The sequence below is a fragment of the Nuphar pumila genome, chromosome 10 (assembly GCF_984573655.1).
Source record: "Nuphar pumila chromosome 10, dmNupPumi1.hap1.1, whole genome shotgun sequence".
Classification (NCBI taxonomy): Eukaryota; Viridiplantae; Streptophyta; class Magnoliopsida; order Nymphaeales; family Nymphaeaceae; genus Nuphar; species Nuphar pumila.
Genome location: NC_143258.1, coordinates 95,038,639 through 95,058,184, shown reverse-complemented (window position 1 = coordinate 95,058,184; position 19,546 = coordinate 95,038,639). Strand labels below are relative to the sequence as shown.

Below are 19,546 nucleotides of genomic sequence, written 5' to 3'. Positions count from 1 at the left end.
TTCCAGCCTTTGCAAGGCATATCAAGTTAGATAAATGTGCTAACGTCACCTTAAACAACTAAAGATGGTGCCATGTTTCTCAAGAATGGTTGGCCAACATTCGTCGCATGTCATTCCTTGCAATTTGGAGAATTTTTGGTGTTCAAGTAGATAGATTTGGACCTCCATTGGTAGATAGATTTGCCTTCTATCATTCCCAGTGACTAGCGAAAGCCACTCATTAAACTAAAGGACCTAGTCGTGCGGGCTGCATCTTCTCTGCATGTTGCAATTGATACCTTCGATAAACTTTAGTTCTGCCTGGATTTCATGCGCACCTGGATTGCACTCGAAGCACAAAACTATTTGGATGTGGGGATGATGATGATGATGATGGTCATGTATTGTAACTAAATACTCGTATATTTTATAAATGAATGTGGTTATAATATATCATTGAAGTTAACTCGATTTATGGTTTACAAAGTCTAAACATCATGACGATTAGTTTATTGTTTTTTCTTTCTGCCTATTATGAATCATTCATTGTTCATATATACAAAGCTTGTAAAATTAATTCATGAGGATAATCGGTATCAAGCAAATCGCTATAGCAAGTATCGTTATAGTGAAATCGATTTCCTACTATTTTAGGATTTATAGTTTACTAAGTCTAAATATCGTGATGATTTGTTTATTGTTTTTTTTTTTGCCTTTTATGAATCAGTTATTGTGTAAATCACATAGACATAGTTCATAAAAGTAAATCGCTAGAGGGAAAATATTATTATATTATGATACTTAAAGAATTGTGGTTCTAAGTAGATTTATATTTATTCGCCTTTTATCAGTCAATGTAAATCGTGATAAGACAAATCATTGTACATATAATGTATCTGAATCATTATATCAGATATTGTACCAGAGCAATTTACACAATGGCGTATGTATCTTTGAAGTTAACTCGATTTGTTCTTTACTAAGTCTAAACATCATGTCGATTTGTTCAGTTTTCTTTTCCGCCATATATGAATGTCATTGTGTAAATCGCGATGGAACGTATCGTTCACTTAGACAAAGCTCGTAAAGGCAAATCACAATAGGATATTCTAACGGATTTGGTTCGATTATTTGATGGGTTTTGGTGGCATGGTTGTAGAGATCGTGACATATCGTACGTGATAGTACGTAGTCTTTATATGTACAAATCGTTTCATCCTTTTATCAATGTTTATATAAATCGTGATATGAAGAATGCTCATAAAAGCAATTCATAATTTGCGTAGTACATGATGCTAGACGCTTCTTCAAATTTTTTTTTAATAAAAGTCGAACATTACAATGATTTGTTAAGTGGCACTTGTGTGTTACACTTATTAAAAAAAGAATTATATATTAATGTCATTTTACAAAAAAGAATTACAGAATTACAACAAATAAATATCGGGATAAAAAAATCATATAATGTTTATTCAGTGGCACTTGACGACTCATGTGGACTTTAACATACAAATCACCTCTTTTTTTCTTGGTGGACTCTCTTTCCTCGGTGGCCTCTTGGTTCCGATGATCTTATTAAAATTACTGATAATCAGCTCTACGAGTGACCACATTTATCTCAACGGCTTTTGTAACTCTTTATTCTCCCTCTCTAACATCTCAAACCTTATGACGAAGACTACCTTCTTTTTTTGTGAGTTGTGTTCGCTCCTCATCGTATACTGCAACTGAGAGAATCGTTGTTGTAGCGAGAGAGATACGATGGACGTATTTTTTATGCTGGGAGACATGAGGGACTAATGAGTTCCCAACATTTTCATGTTCCTTATTCTCAATCTCCAGATTTCGATGCATGGGTTCCCCATATTTTTTGAAATAGTTGGGATCGTATTGTTGTTCTTTATAATTATACGCTATGGCATGAACACCTCATTTGTTCAAGCTATCCAATTGTTCTCTGAAGTGATCATGCCAATTAACGTTCCTGGACCCACCACTTTTCATCTTCCTTCTCACTTCCACAGGCTACTTTGGGGTAGACTGTCTCAAGCTAGCTTGGAGGAGAACTCGACTACCATGTTGCAACTCGGCTTCATAATTGCTAAACAACCAAATATCGCAGGCAGACTGTCTCGCAGCTTGAGCAACAATCTCTTGGTCCTCGTCCTCCTTATCTCCATACAGTCTCCACACAACCTGTACATTGGCAATTATGGTTTAGGTATAGACATAATTATTCAGGATAATGAATGCTAAATATTGAAATGATTTATAATAACGAGTGTTAAATATATTACAATGACTGTTACTAATGAGTGTTTTATATTAAAATGATTTACACTAATGAATGCTACATATTACAACGATTTACAATAACGAATGCTAAATGTTAAAAAGACAATGCTTATAACGCTTATAATGATCATTACTTAAGAAAGCTAACAATTACAACGATTTACATGTGATAATGATTTGTACTAAGAAATACAAAATCCTGCAACAATCATTACTTAAGAATGCTAACGATTACAACGATTTACACTAATTAAAGTTAAATACTAAAGCGATAATGATTTGTACTAAGGAATACAAAATCCTACAAAGATCATTACTTAAGAATGCTAATGATTACAATGATTTACACTAATGAAAGTTAAATGCTAGAGTGATAACGATTTGTACTAAGGAATACAAAATCCCGCAACGATCATTACTTAAGAATGTTAAACATTAAAACGATTTGTACTAACAAAGTGAAAATCTTGCAGTGATGATTACTTAAGAATGCTAAACATTTTAATGATTTATACTAATGAATGATAAATGATGAAACAATTGTAAACGATTTTAAACAATTTACCTCATTTAATTGCAAACCATCTAAAATGAACTTAGCATTATCTTGCTTTACATTTATTTGCCCACCGGACAATCTTTGGAAAACCATAAATCGTAGGGCCACACTGAGGACACAAGGTGACAATATGCTTCCACAACCAGGCCTACAAAATCATATATATTAGTAGGACTATAACATTTAACTATCTTAGTCTATAACTATAAAATATGTAATAAACAATTACCTGGACAAATGGCCAAAACCCTGTGACGATCTTTGTACAATTACTTGCACTGTAAAGTTGACTGTACAAGTGTGTGAGCATAGTAGCACCCCATGCATAGTTGTCGACTTTATCTAAGTCTTCCAAAAATTGCAGTCATAGGTAACTTATTCTCGAACCAGACAAATCAAAAAATAAAGTCTAAAAAAATAAAGAAAGTAGTCGCGCAACTCTTGGTCAGCTCGGATCGACCTTCCCATTTATTACAAAATGAATAAACTTTCATCGATGTGGAATTGCTTCCACCAGAAATACATTGCCTTCATTCTTCCATCGACATTCCTAGAAGGGCCATGCACTTGTCCCTTGCGGTATAGTTTGAATATTGTAATAGGATAACCCTTTCATGGCACTTAAGGCCTGTAATCCGTGTCACATCTTCTAGGGTCATGGTGATCTCAAAAGAATCAAACTGGAATGTGTTCGTCTTATTATTCAACTTATTTGTCAGGTGGGTCATGGTGTTTCAGCATGTTTCAAAAGAATGCTGGTCCAAAAGGCCATCAAAGTGCATATTTTGCAGTTGATCCTTCTGATATTCACTCAGCTCTCCATACCACGACAGAACTACAGGCTACTGACACCACCCTCTAAGCTTTTCACATGGTTTTTTACTTCTCTTGTGACCTCCCTATAACACAAAATAGCATATTATTCGTATCAAAACAAAATTAGTCTTATTTATACTTTTACACGTCGTTGTACACAGTAATCGCTATAAATAATAATCGTTGCACACTCGCTATCACAGTAATCGTTATACATAGTCATACATATAATAGTAAATCATTCACAGTAATTGCTATACATAGTAATCGCAATCATAGTAAATCGTTCACAATAATCGCTATAAATAATAACTATCACAATAAATCGTTCACAGTAATCGTTATACATAGTAATTGCTATCACATTAATCACTATACATAGTAATAACTATCACAGTAAATCATGACAGACAAGATCAATTTCATACCTTGGTCACACTTTTCTTCTCTTCATCCCCTCCCTCCATCATCTGCCTTTCTTCTTCCTTCCTTCGCTCTTTCGGCTCCCTACTCTGCTTTTCAATTTCTTCCTTTCTTTCCATTTTCTTCTCTTTATTCTCCTGCTTTCTCATTTCACTTTTCTTTTCTTCCTCCTACTGCTTTTTCCTTTATCTTTCCTTCTCTTCCTCCTCCTGCTTCTTCCTTTTCCTTTCTTTATCTTCTTCGTCCTCCTCCTTCCTTTGCCTTTCCTTCTCTTCCTCATCCTCTTTCTCTTTCCTTTCCCTTTCCTTTTTTTCCTCCTCCTTCTCTTTCCTTCGCTTTTCCTTCTCTTCCTCATCATGATGCTTCTTCCTTTGCCTTTCTTCTTTCATCTTCATCATTTGTCTTTCCTTCTCTTCCTCCTCTTTCTTCTTCAATTGTCTTTCCTTCTTTTGCTCCTCCTCTTTATTATTTCTTTGCTTTTCCCTCTTCTCCTCCTCCTCCTCCTCCTCCTTCTTCCTTTGCCTTTCCCTCTTCTCTGCCTTCTTCCTTTGCCTTTCCCTCTCCTCCTCCTCCTCCTTGTTCATTTGCCTTTTCTTCTTTTGCTTTTCATTCTCCTCCTCCTTCTTTCTTTGCTTTTCCTTCTCTTCATCATCCTTCTTCTTCTTCTTCATCTTTAGTTCTTCCTCATACTTTGCTCTTTAGCCTCAATATCTGATGAATAGTCCTCCACATAATACAACTCCATCACTTTGTCACTTTTTTTATCATTCTCAATCTTCGGTATATTTTGGTACCCTTCATAACGCTCATATAGATGGGAATGGTAGATCATTTCATTAATTCTCATGAAATCGAACGACAGAGGATTTTTTGTTTGACGAGCTTTAAACATTGCTAACTTGCACAATACATAAATTTAACTGCATCATTATATGTTACAACCGCCTCCCCAAGTATATAATATTACAAATTATCCCATTCGTTAAACAATCACCAACATTACAAATCATCGCAATATTTGGCTTCATAAGTAAACATCATTGTAAAATTTAGCAAACTTAAGTACAAATCGAGATAACTTCATAAATACACATCGCTAATGCTTTAAATGTATAAATCGTTGTTGCATCAAACTTACAAATTGTTGTACAAATCACAACCTTCATAAGCAAGTACATATTGTTGTAACGTTTGGGCTTCATAAGTAAACATTGTTGTACGATTTATCAAACTTAAGAACAAATCGTGGTAACTTCATTAAATCGTTACTGCTTTAAATGTATAAATCGTTGTAGAAATCATAACCTTCTTAAGTACATATCGTTGTAACATTTGGGCTTCATACGTAAACATTGTTGCACGATTTATCAAACTTAAGTACAAATCATGGTAATTTCATTAAATTGTTAATGCTTCAAACGTATAAATCGTTGCTCCTTCATAAGAACCAAACGTGCTAACAATTTTTCGATGCCTAGAAGGTGGATAGGTACAAATCGATTTGTTTCAGTATGAAATAAGTGTTATTTAGCATGAATAGTAAAATCAGTTGTAAGATTTAGCATTCAGATTTACAAATTGATTTGTTTGCATAACAAAACCTTACAAGAAACTCACTGAAACGCTATGAGTTTTGGTAATCCGATAGTGGAGAAAAAACACCCAAAACCAGAAGGTAGACGCAACCAATGGTGGCAACGATGCTGACATTGCGTAGACCACGACAAAGGATGTTTCAGTGATAGTAGACGACGACAAAGGGTGCTCCGACGACAGCAGACGAAGGCAAAGGTTGCTTCGACGATAGCTGACGATGGCAAAGGGTGCTTTGATAGAAGCAAACGATGGAAAATGAGGGTTCGGGGGCAACAGACGATGGCAAAGAGTGTGTCGTCAAAGGGCGCTCCTGTTACAACAGATGATGTAAAAGTTTACTGCTTAGGGCAAAAATAGAACGTTTGGACTTTTAAGAGTTAACATCATTCTAGAACCGATGTTTTCACTTTTTTAGATGAAGGATCTCGAACCATCGTTTCACTTTTCTAGATGGAGGACATTTTTGTCTTTTTCTCGAACCATCGTTTCTTGGCGGGAAAGGGTACTTAAGTCTTTGCAACCACATTGGACTCCAATGCTAAGTGATGCTGACACACATAGGGATACAAGCCTCACGAGCTTATATATGTGGTGCTCATTCAGACCCCTCAACACGCACTGTAGCAAACTGTGCGTCTTCGGGGGGGGGAACATATAACCTGCTTCGGTCAAAATTAGTATGTACGCCAAATAAGTTATACAAAGAGTGAATCAAATTATATGTTGTGTCATGCATGAGTTTGGATTGGTGCTTGTGATGTCGTCATGGTAAGTATACTTTGATTGAATTCAAATATAATGAAGCTCACATTTTTTCACTTGGTAAACTGACATGTCAACACTTCGCACAAACTGCCTCGTTTACTTGAGATGCAGACCTTTTTTGTTACAGTTTTGGCAACCGTTGAACCATGGTGGATTGTTGAAAGAGATAAAAGTAAAGCAAACACAGGTCATAAGGACATAACCCTGTCACAACAAGTTGTTCATAGTCAAAAGAATGTGATACAAATGTTGATGAATACAATACGAAGATATGCATAACATCATTGCATTTGGTGTGGTGAGTACCATTTGAATTGAGACCCAGTGTGCCAAGGAATAATAAGCCAATGAGGATGTATTCAACAAGTCAATGGTGGTGACGATGAATGTGCTAGTTATGTTATTTGTGGATGCCTTGCAGATTATAGAATGGTGTGTTATAAGAAAAAAAAAGAAAAACTAACAAAAGATGTCCTTATAGAAATGAAAACTATTTTTTCAAAGTAGTGGCTTCTTTCGATGGTGGGTTGATCATGATCTTGGTATACAAAATGGTTTTCAACAAGTTCTCTGATGAGCAGTTATACACAAATATAAACAAAACGCACACTGATCATGGTTGCAAAATCTCTTTTTTATCATACCAATGTTTGATGCAGATTGAAGAAGGGTATAAAGAATGAGATCTATACTACATAGATTATTTTATAATTTTTAAAAATATATTTTATTACAATATACAAGATTTTGCTATTATTTTATAGCATCAAATGTTAGGTCATCTTAGCATATCTAAATTATGCAATGTAACTCATTTAATAAAATTTTGTAATATAAAAATCGATTGCATTTATTATATTCTTGAAAAAATGAAGGGTATTCTTTTTTAAGAGAGAACCTTTTTGCCTCTAAATCACTTGAATTAATACATTCGAATGTACAGGGTCTCAGACCAATTGTATATAAAGGTGGTTATACTTATTATTCAATGTTTGTTGATAATTATTCTTGATATACATTTATTTTTTTCTTATGCACAAAAATGAAGTATTTGAGTTCTTTAAATCTTTTCACAACTTAGACAAAAATTTATCTGAGCCCAATATAGCTATTTTTTTTTCTGATTCAAGGGAAGAGTTTATGTTAAATGATTTTAAAAAGTATTTAGAACTAAATACAATTGTACATCAAAGATCTTGAGGATATACCCCTCAATAAAATAACTTGGCAGAAATAAAACATAGGTATATCATAGAAACTATTAAAACCCTTTTCATTTCAAAAAATATTCCAAATGAATTTTTGGCCTAAGCCGCCCTTACCATTATTTATCTCATAAATAGGATTCCCTATGTCAAGGCTTCAAAACATTACACATCTTAAAAAACTTTATAAAACTTTTTGCACCCAAAGGTTCTCAATATAGAATAATGAAAACCTTTTAATGTAAATGCTTTGTTCTTATCAACAAAATTGATAATTTGTCTCCTCAAGCAATTTCTTATAGTTTTATCAGGTACGAAGAAACCCTAAAAGGATTTAGATGTTATAATCCTCACGATGATAGACTCTATATCTCTAAAAATGTGACTTTTTGGGGATTTTTTTTATCAAAATGTGCCTAAAGCTAGTAATTACTCATTCCTAATTGAATTGTTTCCTAAATATAAAAAAAATTATGTGAGTATTGATATTTTGAACAAAGAACCTCAACTAAATACTCCTAGTGATGTGAACCATGATGTAGATAGCAATGACCATCTAATTCTTTAATATAACAGAAGTGGTGCAAGAATCTATTACCCTTAGGATATCGAGTAGAGAATCTATACTCCCAATAGTTTTGTATCGTATGAGTCATTTTCCCTTATATAGAGCATGCTTAGCAAATTTTTTTAACCCGGTTCTTATAAACAAGCCAAAACTCAACTCGAATGGATAGAAGTCATGAACATAAAAGTTTATATTTTAAAAAAAATCAACACATGACAAATAATAGATTTACCTTAAAGAAAAAAATCCATAGGTTGTGTATGGGTGTACAAAGTTAAAATCAATAGTGATGGCTCTCTTGAACGATCTAAGATGATGTTAGTTGCCAAGGGTTATTCTCAAGAGTATGATATATACTATGATGAAACCTTTACACCAATAGCTAGGATGATCCCCGTGAGTACCCTTATAGCTATAGCTACTGTCAGGAATTGACACATCTATCATGTGGATATAAAACATGCATTTTTTAAATGATGAATTAAAAGAAGAAGTTTGCGTGGATCCTCCATCACAATATGAAATTTCAACCGGAAAGGTTATTCATTTATGTAAAGCCTTGTATAGTTTAAAACATAATCCTAAAGCTTGGTATCATAGATTTCGTTCTGTTGTGATTAAACTTAGTTTTAAATCATATTATATTGATACTTTTATGTTTGTTAATAAATCTAATGAATATGTTACTCTTTTTCTCCATGTTGACGACATGAGATGTATAAATATAAGAAGGTGTGTCCCCCTCTCCATCGAAACAAAAAATGAGATTTTTTCTCATTAATGGAGGGGATAAACAAAGAGTTAATTTTATTAAAAATATCTTAAAACAAAGTTTTGAAATGACCAATCTAGGCTTTTTTTAGATAATTTTTAGGAATTGAGGTTGCATACTTTGCACGTGATTACTTACAAACTCAATCTAAGTTTGCTACTGACAATATTTACAGGTCTGAATTGCAGATGCGAAAATGGTGGATACTCCTGAAGTGATTGACAAAAAAATGAAGATAGATGATGTCACACTCTTAAACAATTTCACTCTTTATCGCCAAATGATTGAGACTCTTACTTATTTAACCATTACCGGACCCAACATTTCTCATGTAGTGCATACAACCAACCAATTTTAATATTTTCCTACAATTATGTACATGGGTGTTGTTATGCACATTATTAAATATTTGCAAAATTTTATTTTTTAAAATATTTTATTATCTTCTTCCTCTCCACTTGACTTAATTGCCTATACTAATTATGACTTGGGAGGGGATCTCAGTGATAGACACTCAATTACCGATTTTTGTATGTTTATAGGTGACTAATTGGTATCTTATAAATGCAAGAAATAACAAAAAGTACATGTCATCAACTAAATATGAGTATCGTGTCATGGCTATAATGACGTTTAAAATCATGTGGTTAAGAAGATTGTTAGAAGGCATAGAAGTGTATATACAATCGCCCTCAAGATTATGCTACGATAATAAAAGTGTCATCTCCATCACTGACAATCACACATTTTATGAAAGGACCAAGTATATCGAGATAGATTGTCACTATGTTTATAAAGATTATCATTGTGCTATATGTAGCATTGGAATTTCAACTAATTGACTTCTTCACGGAGGTGCCCCCTACTTCTCGGTTTCACTTCTTACTTGACAAACTTTCGATAATTCATTCATAAGTTTGAATAAGAGTGTCAAGTTGTATATATATTGTAGTATTTATTGTTATGTAATAGGAAATGCCCATTAGGAGTGTTTTAGTTTTTTCATAATATTATAATAGGTTGTGCCTGTTAGGTTTATATTTTTTTTCTTTTATTTTTGTAATTTAGTACTTAAGTCTAGACTTGAGGACAATTATATAAATAACCCATGGAATAAATACATATTTCTTGGAATATTTATTCCAATAAACGTTTGATCTTGGATTCTTTATTCCATAAATCACTCATTCTTGTAGGAAAGCCACATTTCCATAAGAAACCATTGGATATGAGCCCAAAAACTCTCTCAAAATAACATCTTGATTGTCGATGAGACACAAAAGCTCTATCGAAATGAAGGAGCTAGAGTTTCGCCCAAAGCCTGAGTAGGTTCTCTGTATCCTCTCTCTTATTCATTTCTTTCATTTATTAGTTATTTTCTTGAAATTTTGAAAATCTCACTTTTCCTAATCAGACACACACATTCTTGTTTTGGGTTACGCTTGGGTGAGACCACCATCCAAGCTTAACTCAAAGGTGCATTCAAAGGATCAAACAATCTCAAAAATCACTTTCTAAGGTAAAGATCTCAACCTTGATAGAGTCATCCCTAAACTTTTGATATGTAAATTATTGTTCTCATATCTAGGGAACAATTCCTATCACTTTTAAACCAAGGTGAGTTATAAAATCTTTTCAAAACACCATTGGTGATTTTTCCCATCAACAATATATATATATATATATATATATATATATATATATATATATATATATATATATATATATATATATGTCGACATGAAATACAAAATTGATGGTTAAGTAGCACCCAAATATCGCACAAAAAAGTTAGTGGTTAAGAGGAATACCAAGTTTCGTTAGAAGTCACCCTAGATTACCTAGCTGTGGAATTTTAAGTAGCACAATAATCAAATATGTGCTAGATCTTAACATAGTAGGTTGTTTCTTTGAGCATCAAGCATTTTATTTGGAAATCTCACGAGAGAGCCAGAAATTGTCTTCATTGAAAATTCAACACGTGTCACCGTGACACGGACTCTGTATGGCGTGTCACAGTGACGCGAACGTACCCGAACACGCTCAGCTCGAACCGAACCGGCCAAGATCTTAAAAGGTTAGATCCAAGGCCGTCCAGACCTTCCCAAGCGGGCGAACACCTCTCTCTCTCTCTCTCTCTCTCCCGCCCTCCCTCGTTGCAGCCGTCCTTATGCCTATTTCCGGCAAGAGGGCAAGGTCGAGGAGGTGGTGGTGGTGAAATAGAAGAAGAAGCTTCAGGGGTAACACCGTTTTTTCTTCAAAGGAAGAAGTGTAGCAGAGTAAGAATTTCTTCGCCATCGCGTTGTTACTGTGTACGATGGAACTTGTTAGGGTTATTCTTTTTTGTGGCGTTTCCTTTTGTGGGTGTGGTTATCTCCTCTTGTTTCAGTCGTTAATCGTGAATTCTTGCTTCTCTCTTTTTCGCTTCCGTGCTCGTACAGCTCCGTATTCTTCGATTTGCCTCAAATTTTTCCTCTTCTTTTTGGTATTTGCTCTCATTTGTGTGTTGTTTTTTCATCTTTTTTGTAGCGTCGGATATCTGTTAGCCTGAAACCCACCTCTTCTTTCCTTTTGTATTTAAGTCTGCTTATTGAATGAACCTAATGCAAAGAAAAAGAAGAAAGAAAAGCATACCCATGCTTGAGATTTTGTTTGGGGAGAAACTTTTCTCCTTCCATTATGCTTCTATAGATGACAAAAATAATGCACTAGGTTTGGGGAGGAACCTAATGCACACACACTCTCTCTCTCTCTCGTACCGACGAAGAAGTAGAGGAAGAAGAAGGAGGAGGCCACCCGACGTACGCCTCTCTCTCTCTCTCTCTCTTCTTCTTCTTCTTTTTCCATCCCCTCTTCTTATTCTTCTTATTTTCCTCCCATATCCCCTCTTCTTCTTTTCCTCCCGTCTCCCGTCTTCTTCTTCTTTCCCTCTCGTCTCCCCCTTCCTTCTTTTCCTCCCTTGTCTCCCTTCTTCTTTTCCGCCACTGTCTCCCCTCTTCTTCTTCTTCCTTTTCTTCTTCTCTTCCTCCCCTGTCTCCCGTCTTCCTCTTCCTCTCCTTCTTTTCCGGCTGAGAGAGAGAGAGTGAGAAAGAGAAAGCATGTGTAGTTAGAATACATGTACGTATACATACATACGTACGTACGTACATACATATATGGATTTTGTTAGTATATAACTATATTCTGGATTTTTCTGTTCTTATATATCTTGTTTCTCTGAATATTGTGTTTCGGTAAAAGCAATCTTCCATTAAGGCTTGTTATGATTTTCGTGTTAGAATATGTCTATATTATGGGTTAGTCACTTAATATATGGCTGTAGTATGATTTTTTCTGTTTTTACATATAATTTTTCTCTAAGTGCATGTTTTGGTAAAAACATGATTCTATTAAGATTGACATATGAGACTTCAATTAAATTTGATGTTTTTAGTTATCACGAACTATTATTCCAGTCAATTACAACATTTTAGTATGATTTGGATGTGAACTTATTGTTGCTAAGACTTTAATTTTGTTTAAATTATTTATCTTTTATTGACATTGATAGTTATATGTTTTGTTTATTCAATTGCTTTTAATTTTTTGAGTAGTGTTCGATGACATGTTATTTTTTGTCTATTGCTTATTGTTGATTGATTTTATTAAATTTAGCAGTTCATTTGCATATTTTGTGTATTTTTTATTTTTTTAATGGGTGTACTGCCTAGTTTGCCTAGTCCCCAACTAGTCTGTTATGGCTCACTGCCTAGGCATTGCCTACCGCATTTGACTACATAGGTTGGGAGAGGCTAACAATACACATGAAGTTTGTGGACTGCTGTAGTCAAATGTCATGATGTGGATTGCTCAAGACATCCTTTTGATATAGCTTGCAGAGTGGCAAGGTGATGTGGCTAAGTTAGTCTATGCACATGCACTTGGATCCTTGTTTGCTTTCACGGTTGTGTAAGTAGTTTGAGACCATGTTTAATGTCATAGTTTCCAACAACTTAATCTGTTTTATTCATGTATGAGTGACACTGACCCACAATGGAAGGTATAGTTGATTTCTTCCAAAAGTTGGTTTTAACTAGGGGTGTCAATGGGTCGGGTTTGGTTCAGACCCAGGTGGAACCAGACTCAAACCAGATTTTAGATAATGGTACTGTGTTTGGACCCGGGTGACCCACCATAAGAGAAACCATAACTGGATCCTATAAGGACTACATGAACCAGACCCGAACCATACCCGGTAAAATAGTATTTTTTATCATTTTTACATTGAAAAATTGCGGATCTTAATCGGAACTCGGGTAGGGCCGAGGCTGGTATAAAATTTTATAAACCATACCCGAATCCATGTATTAATCGGACCCTTGGGTCTGACCCAGATTCTAACTAGGTCTTCTTATTTATCACCAAACCCTGACCCTATAGGGTTTGGTACGGGTTGGGTCTGGGTCAAACATGACTCGTTGACACCCCTAATTTTTGATATTTTGGAGGCCTTTGAATTCGTGTCCTGCAAACAAGAGGAAAGAAGGAAAAACAAAATAGAGGAGAATAGGGCACGTCTTACCTGTTGGGATGCCCCTTGTATTTATATTAGCAACATATCACTAATTACAAACATGCCCTTAATGAATAAAATATAAGATTGGACCAAAATACCCTTAAGTTACAAACATATATGCACATATATACGTTCCAACACCCCCCTTCAAACTGTATATGGATCTTCAACAATCATGGACAATTTGGACTTTAGGAACCAATGTCTCATGATAGGTAAGGGCTGAGTGAACAAATTTGCAACTTGGTCTTCTCCACGGACAAAAATTGGTTGTAGTTCTCGACTTTCAACATTTTCTCGCAAAAAATGCTTTTCTATCTCAACATGTTTCATCTTATCATGTTGTACGGGATTAGTAGCAATGGAGACCACACTACGATTGTTACAAAATAGAAGTGATTGGGATACTTTCTAATGAAGAGCCATTAATAAATGTCTCATCCAGAGAACCTTTGCTGTAACAGATGCCATTGCTCTATACTCTACCTCTGTACTGGATCTCGCTAGTCTTTTGCTTTTGACTTGACCATGATACTAAATGTGTACTCGGGAAAACAACATAGCCTGTTACTGATTTCTTGGTTGATATATCACTTGTCCAATCTGCTTCTGAATATGCAAGAATCACCAATTCCATGTTCACAAATTTACCTAGATCATATTTCTTATACACAAGACCATCTGCTGTCACGGGCCTATTTCCTTCAATAGGCCAGCGCGGCGCGACAGTCCTTCCTTACCGCCGCAAGCCTACTTATTGCTTGTTGCCAGTCGTGGAAGCTTGTATTCAAAGTGCAAGAGAGCAAGAGAGAATAGAGGGAAAAAAATTGCAATCACAAGAATCAATAACAACGAGGGTGAACAAAAGAAAGCTCAACACATTTGATTCATTCACAATTTAGCCCATAGGCTTCTTACAGTTCAAGTATACAGACCACCTTTTTGGGGTATTGATTAACCTGAACCGGACAACTTACATCAGACTTAACGAAAGCAAAACCGACTCTCGACGCAACTTTACAATGTAAGTCACCAGGGAATATGCTCCCCCGGTGTTTTATAGTAAGACCTAAGTTCAGTCGAGTAGTGGTTGTTCATCCGGAAAGCTGACTCGCACGTAGGTTTCGCAGTTTCCTTCCACTGCACTTGGTATTTCTTCGCTTCACCCAAGTAGTTGACCTTGTGGCGAAGGAACTGACTGAGGTTCTTCCCCGCCCGTTGTGTTGACAGGGCCCTCTGCATGATAGGAGCGCGTTGTGGCACGCTACATTCTGGATCTTTGTCATATGTATGAAACTGTTTGAGGTTGGACACGTGGAACACCGGGTGTACCTTGAAATCTGGGGGCAACTCCAGCTTGTACGCTAGTTTGCCCACTTTCTTTGTGATGGTGAATAATCCTTCATACTTTCTGATCAGTCCGCAGTGCCGCCCGCGAAAGATGCTTGTGCGACCAAGATAAAGCTTCACCAACACTTGGTCCCCAACTTGGAACCCAGCGGACCATCGATGCTTGTCCACCCACTTCTTCATTCTCTTTGCCGCCTTGTGTAAGAATGCCTTCGCAAACTTATTTTGCTCATGCCAGGATGGCCTTTTCTTTTCTTGGGCGGTAAGTGTGTGCGGGGTTAGCGACTGCTGCCCGTGGCTATTTCAAACTGGTTGTGGCTTGAAGAATCGTTCTTCTGCAGATTGTAACGGAATTGTGCTACGTCAAGGAGCTTTACCCAAATTTTCTGATTGGCACTAATAAAGTGCCTAAGGTACTGCTCAAGTATCCCGTTGATGTGCTCTGTTTGCCCATCGGTCTTCGGATGAAAGCTTGTTGAAAACAACAAATCAGAGCCAAATAACTGAAATACTTTACTCCAAAACTTACTCGTGAAGCGAGCATCGCGATCATTTACAATGCTTTTTGGTATGCCCCAGTGCTTCACCACATGCTTTACAAACAACTCTGCAGTCTTCTATGCGGGGCATTCCTTAGAAGCTGGGATGAATGTGACATACTTTGAGAAACGATCAACCACCACTTGGATGAAGTTTGTGCCATCTACCTTTGGCAGACTAACAATGAAGTCCATGGAGATGCTTTCCCAAGAATGTTCTGGAATCGGTAGAAGCTCATGGAGACCGACTGTCTTCTGGTTGGTCCCCTTTGTTAAAATATGTAATCTCATATAATATCTCATATGTAATTTCATAGACATGTAATGTTTTATCTCCTTTCTAGTTAGGATTTTTCGTTTAATTAATTCTAGTTAAAATACAACTAGAATTAGCCAAACCAGTCCATCATTGGACTGATTTGGCCTTTACCTTTTTGACTAGTCAAAAAGGTAAATCTAAAAAGAGCTGTTGGACTCCCCAACAGCTCTATTAGAGCCGTTGGAGAGTCCAACAGCTCTCTTAAGGCTTCTCTCTACCTCTCTATAAATATGGGGCTATTCCCCTTGTAAAGACTTACTCTTGTTTTGGGTTTTTATCTCAAATCAATAAAATTGTTTATTTTTCATTTTTATACCCGTTTCGGGTTGTGTGTATTCTTAAGTTCTCTTTGTGAACCTTTGTGGTTCTTATGATGTATTTGTGAGAACTTGTTGAGAGACATTTGTTGTAGCGTATTTTTCACTTTCTTACATGGTATCAGAGCAAGGTCGGTGGACGTGTATTGGGAAGCGTGCCATGCAACTACTCTACAAGAAAGTGAAGTCTCTTTGAAGGAGTGCTCGTGTGTAGCCTTGAAGGGCGTGGAAGGCTACTTATTTTCGATCTTTGTGGTTAAAATATTCCTCTTCCCACTTGCTTTTCTTCTTCCCCTCTTATTCCCAAGCTTGTAAAATGGATGACAATGATAATGTCACCATTAAGTCCATAAAACTCAACTATTCAAACTATGTAACATGGGCTTCAATCATGAAGCATCTTATTTGGGGAAAGGGTCTATGGGGCTTAGTTGATGGAACCGATAAGGAACCTAAATTAACGCTCACTAAAGAAGAAGGTGGAAGAGAAGTACCTCTTTCGGAGGTGGAAAAAACTAAGGCCATCTCCACATATGAAAAGGAATGTAAATAATGGAGAATGGGTCACGCCAAGATCATGTCTTGGCTAATTTCTAGTGTAGACATAAAGAAGTGTTCAAGTCTCGCAAAATTTGAACATGCTAATGATGCGTGGGAATATCTTAAGAGAATGTATTCTCTTAAAGATATTGCTCATATATGTAACTTACAAGAAAAGGTTCAGAATATGGTTCAAGGAGAGAGAAGTATTAGAGAATACTACAATAGCTTATCCGAACTATGGGAAGAGTTGGCTCTTCTTGAACCAAAGTGGCATTGTCCACAAGACATTGAGCTTCGCCAAAATCAAGTAAATGCAGAGCATTTTTTTCAATTTATAAATGGGTTGAGACCCAAATTTGAATCAACCAAGTCCGCTCTTCTATATCGGGAAAATGTTCCCTCTATTGAAGATACCATTGAAGAGCTAAGTATGGAAGAAAATAGACTCAAGAAATGAGTCGACAAAAGCGATGATGATACAGTTTTAGCTGTATCTAGACCAGGTAATCACATTCGCACATACAAACCTCCACATATTGGGAGAATAAACAATGAAAGGCAAGGAGGCGATTTTGAAAAGAGAAAAGTTATTTGTTATTACTGTCATGAATCTGGACATGTTAAAACTTACTGTCCAAAGTTGAAAAAATCTTATGAGAAAAAGGTAGCTGTTGTTGAATCAAAAGAATCAAATGAGACATCCATTGGAAACATGTCCCTGTCTCAGCTGGTGGAGGCTCTACAACCTCTTCTTAAAGGAACTTCTCCCTCAGCTGGAGTTGCGATCTCTTCTGTTGGCACCTCCGATCCAGGTAAACCCCTATGGCTTCTTGACTCTGGTGCTTCTTTTCACATGACACCAAATTTAAAATTACTGTCGCATTGTTATGACTCAAGTGGATCGAGTGTTTTTACTGCGGATGGAACATCCCTTGAGATAAAAGGAATAGGAAATTTTGAAAATAACTCTCAAAACTCAAAAGGATTTTGTGTTCCAAAGATTAGATATATCCTCAAACTTAATCTAAATCTCTTATCTGTTTCTCAATTAACTGATCATGGGTGTAATGTTTCCTTCTCTTCTCATGATTGTCAAGTACAGGATCACCAGTCAGCGAAGCTGATTGGGGAAGACCATAGAGAAGGAGGCTTATATTACATGAATTTTTTGGAATTACCCAAGAAAACATTATGCTGCAATGTTCAAAAAGTATGCTTGGATCTTTTACACCAAAGATTTGGTCACCCTTGTATATCTAAGCTTCAGTACTTTCCAAACATGGAAAAAATTTGTAATTTTGAAACTTTCACTTGTGAAAAATGTATTCTTGAAAAAATGAAACGACTAGCATTTCAAGAAAGAACTTTTGTCTCCACTCGACCACTTGAATTAATTCACTCTGATGTTTGGGGTCCTGCACCAGTTACGTCAAAAGGTGGTTTTTTATACTATGTAATTTTCGTGGATGACTTTACACGATATACCTGGATTTACTTTCTCAAACACAAATTTGAAGTGTTCTCTTTTTTTTTTCAAATATTACATAATATGGTCAAAAATCAATTTAAGAATGATATTTCAATATTTTGCACTGATTCAGGGGGAGAATTTTTATCAACTGAATTTAAAGAATATTTGAACTCACATGGAATTTCACACCAAAAATCTTGTCCCTATACCCCTCAACAAAATGGGTTAGCTAAGAGAAAACATAGACACATTATAGAAACAACTAGAACACTACTTTATCACACATCAACTTCCTAAAGTTTTTTGGGCCGAAGCTATTTTAACTGCTGTGTATCTTATTAATAGGATGCCCTCATCCTCAATAAAGAATATTTCTCCCACTGAAAAGCTTTATAAACAAAAACCTGATTATTATAGACTGAGGGTGTTTGGGTGCAAGTGCTTTGTTTTTACCGATAAGAATGATAAATTCTCTCCTCGTGCTATACCCTGTACTTTTTTAGGATATGCAAATAATAAAAAAGGATACAAATGTTTTGACCCTAAAAACAACAAGTTATACGTTTCAAGGAATGTATCCTTTCTAGAAAATGAAAGTTTTTTTGAAAACAAAAATTCTACTGAAATAGATGAGCATTCCTTCTTGTTGGATCTAGTTCCAAAGGATACTGAAAGAGAAATTGATCTAGATGATCAGATGGATGTGATTGATTTTGATCCTCATAGAAATAGTCAAGATTGTATTCAATACTCTAGACGAGGAAATTTAGAAAGACAGTGTGCCCTGGATAAATACACAAGGGAACATGAATCTGCCTCTTCATCTATAAAATCCACTAGGATCTCGAGGGTTCCTGCAAAGTTTGTGTCATATCAGTCTTTTTCACCAAAACATCAAGCCTTTATTGCTCTAATTCATTTCTATGATGAACCTCCCAGTTATGATATAGCCAAGGATCAACCAGAATGGGTCAAGGCTATGAAAGTCGAATTAGAAGCCTTAGAAAAAGCAAATACTTGGACCATTCAAGACCATCCTCCAAACAACAAGAAACCTATTGGTTGTCGCTGGGTGTACAAGGTGAAAACCAAGAGTGATGGCACTCTTGAAAGATTCAAGGCCCGATTGGTGGCAAAAGGCTATTCTCAAGAATATGGAATAGACTATGAAAAGACCTTTGCCCCAATAGCTAGAATGACCATTGTTAGAATCCTAATAGGGATGGCATATCTTTCAAATGGATGTTAAAAATGCTTTTCTAAATGGAATTTTAGCTGAAGAAATATACATGGACCCACCACCAGGAATGAATATACCTAAAGGGAAAACACTTCGCCTAAACAAGGCTTTATATGGTCTCAAGCAAGCTCCAAAAGCTTGGTATGATAAGTTTAGTAAGGTTATGCTTGATTTTGGTTTTCGATTTTGTCTTACTGACACAGCTTTGTTTGTTAAGAATTCTGATGCAGGTAT

The 19,546-nt window shown here is 35.9% G+C and overlaps 1 protein-coding gene across 1 annotated transcript in view; it reads left to right on the top strand.

Moving 5' to 3' along the window:
• Positions 1 to 11,087: 11,087 nt before the first annotated feature.
• The window catches only part of LOC149827441 (protein ANTI-SILENCING 1-like), a 95,365-nt gene continuing 86,906 nt past the window's right edge, over positions 11,088 to 19,546 (top strand). The window contains exon 1 of the mRNA XM_090019369.1: positions 11,088 to 11,257. The gene's annotated coding sequence lies outside the window, so the exon portion shown is untranslated. The remainder of the gene's footprint in view (positions 11,258 to 19,546) is intronic.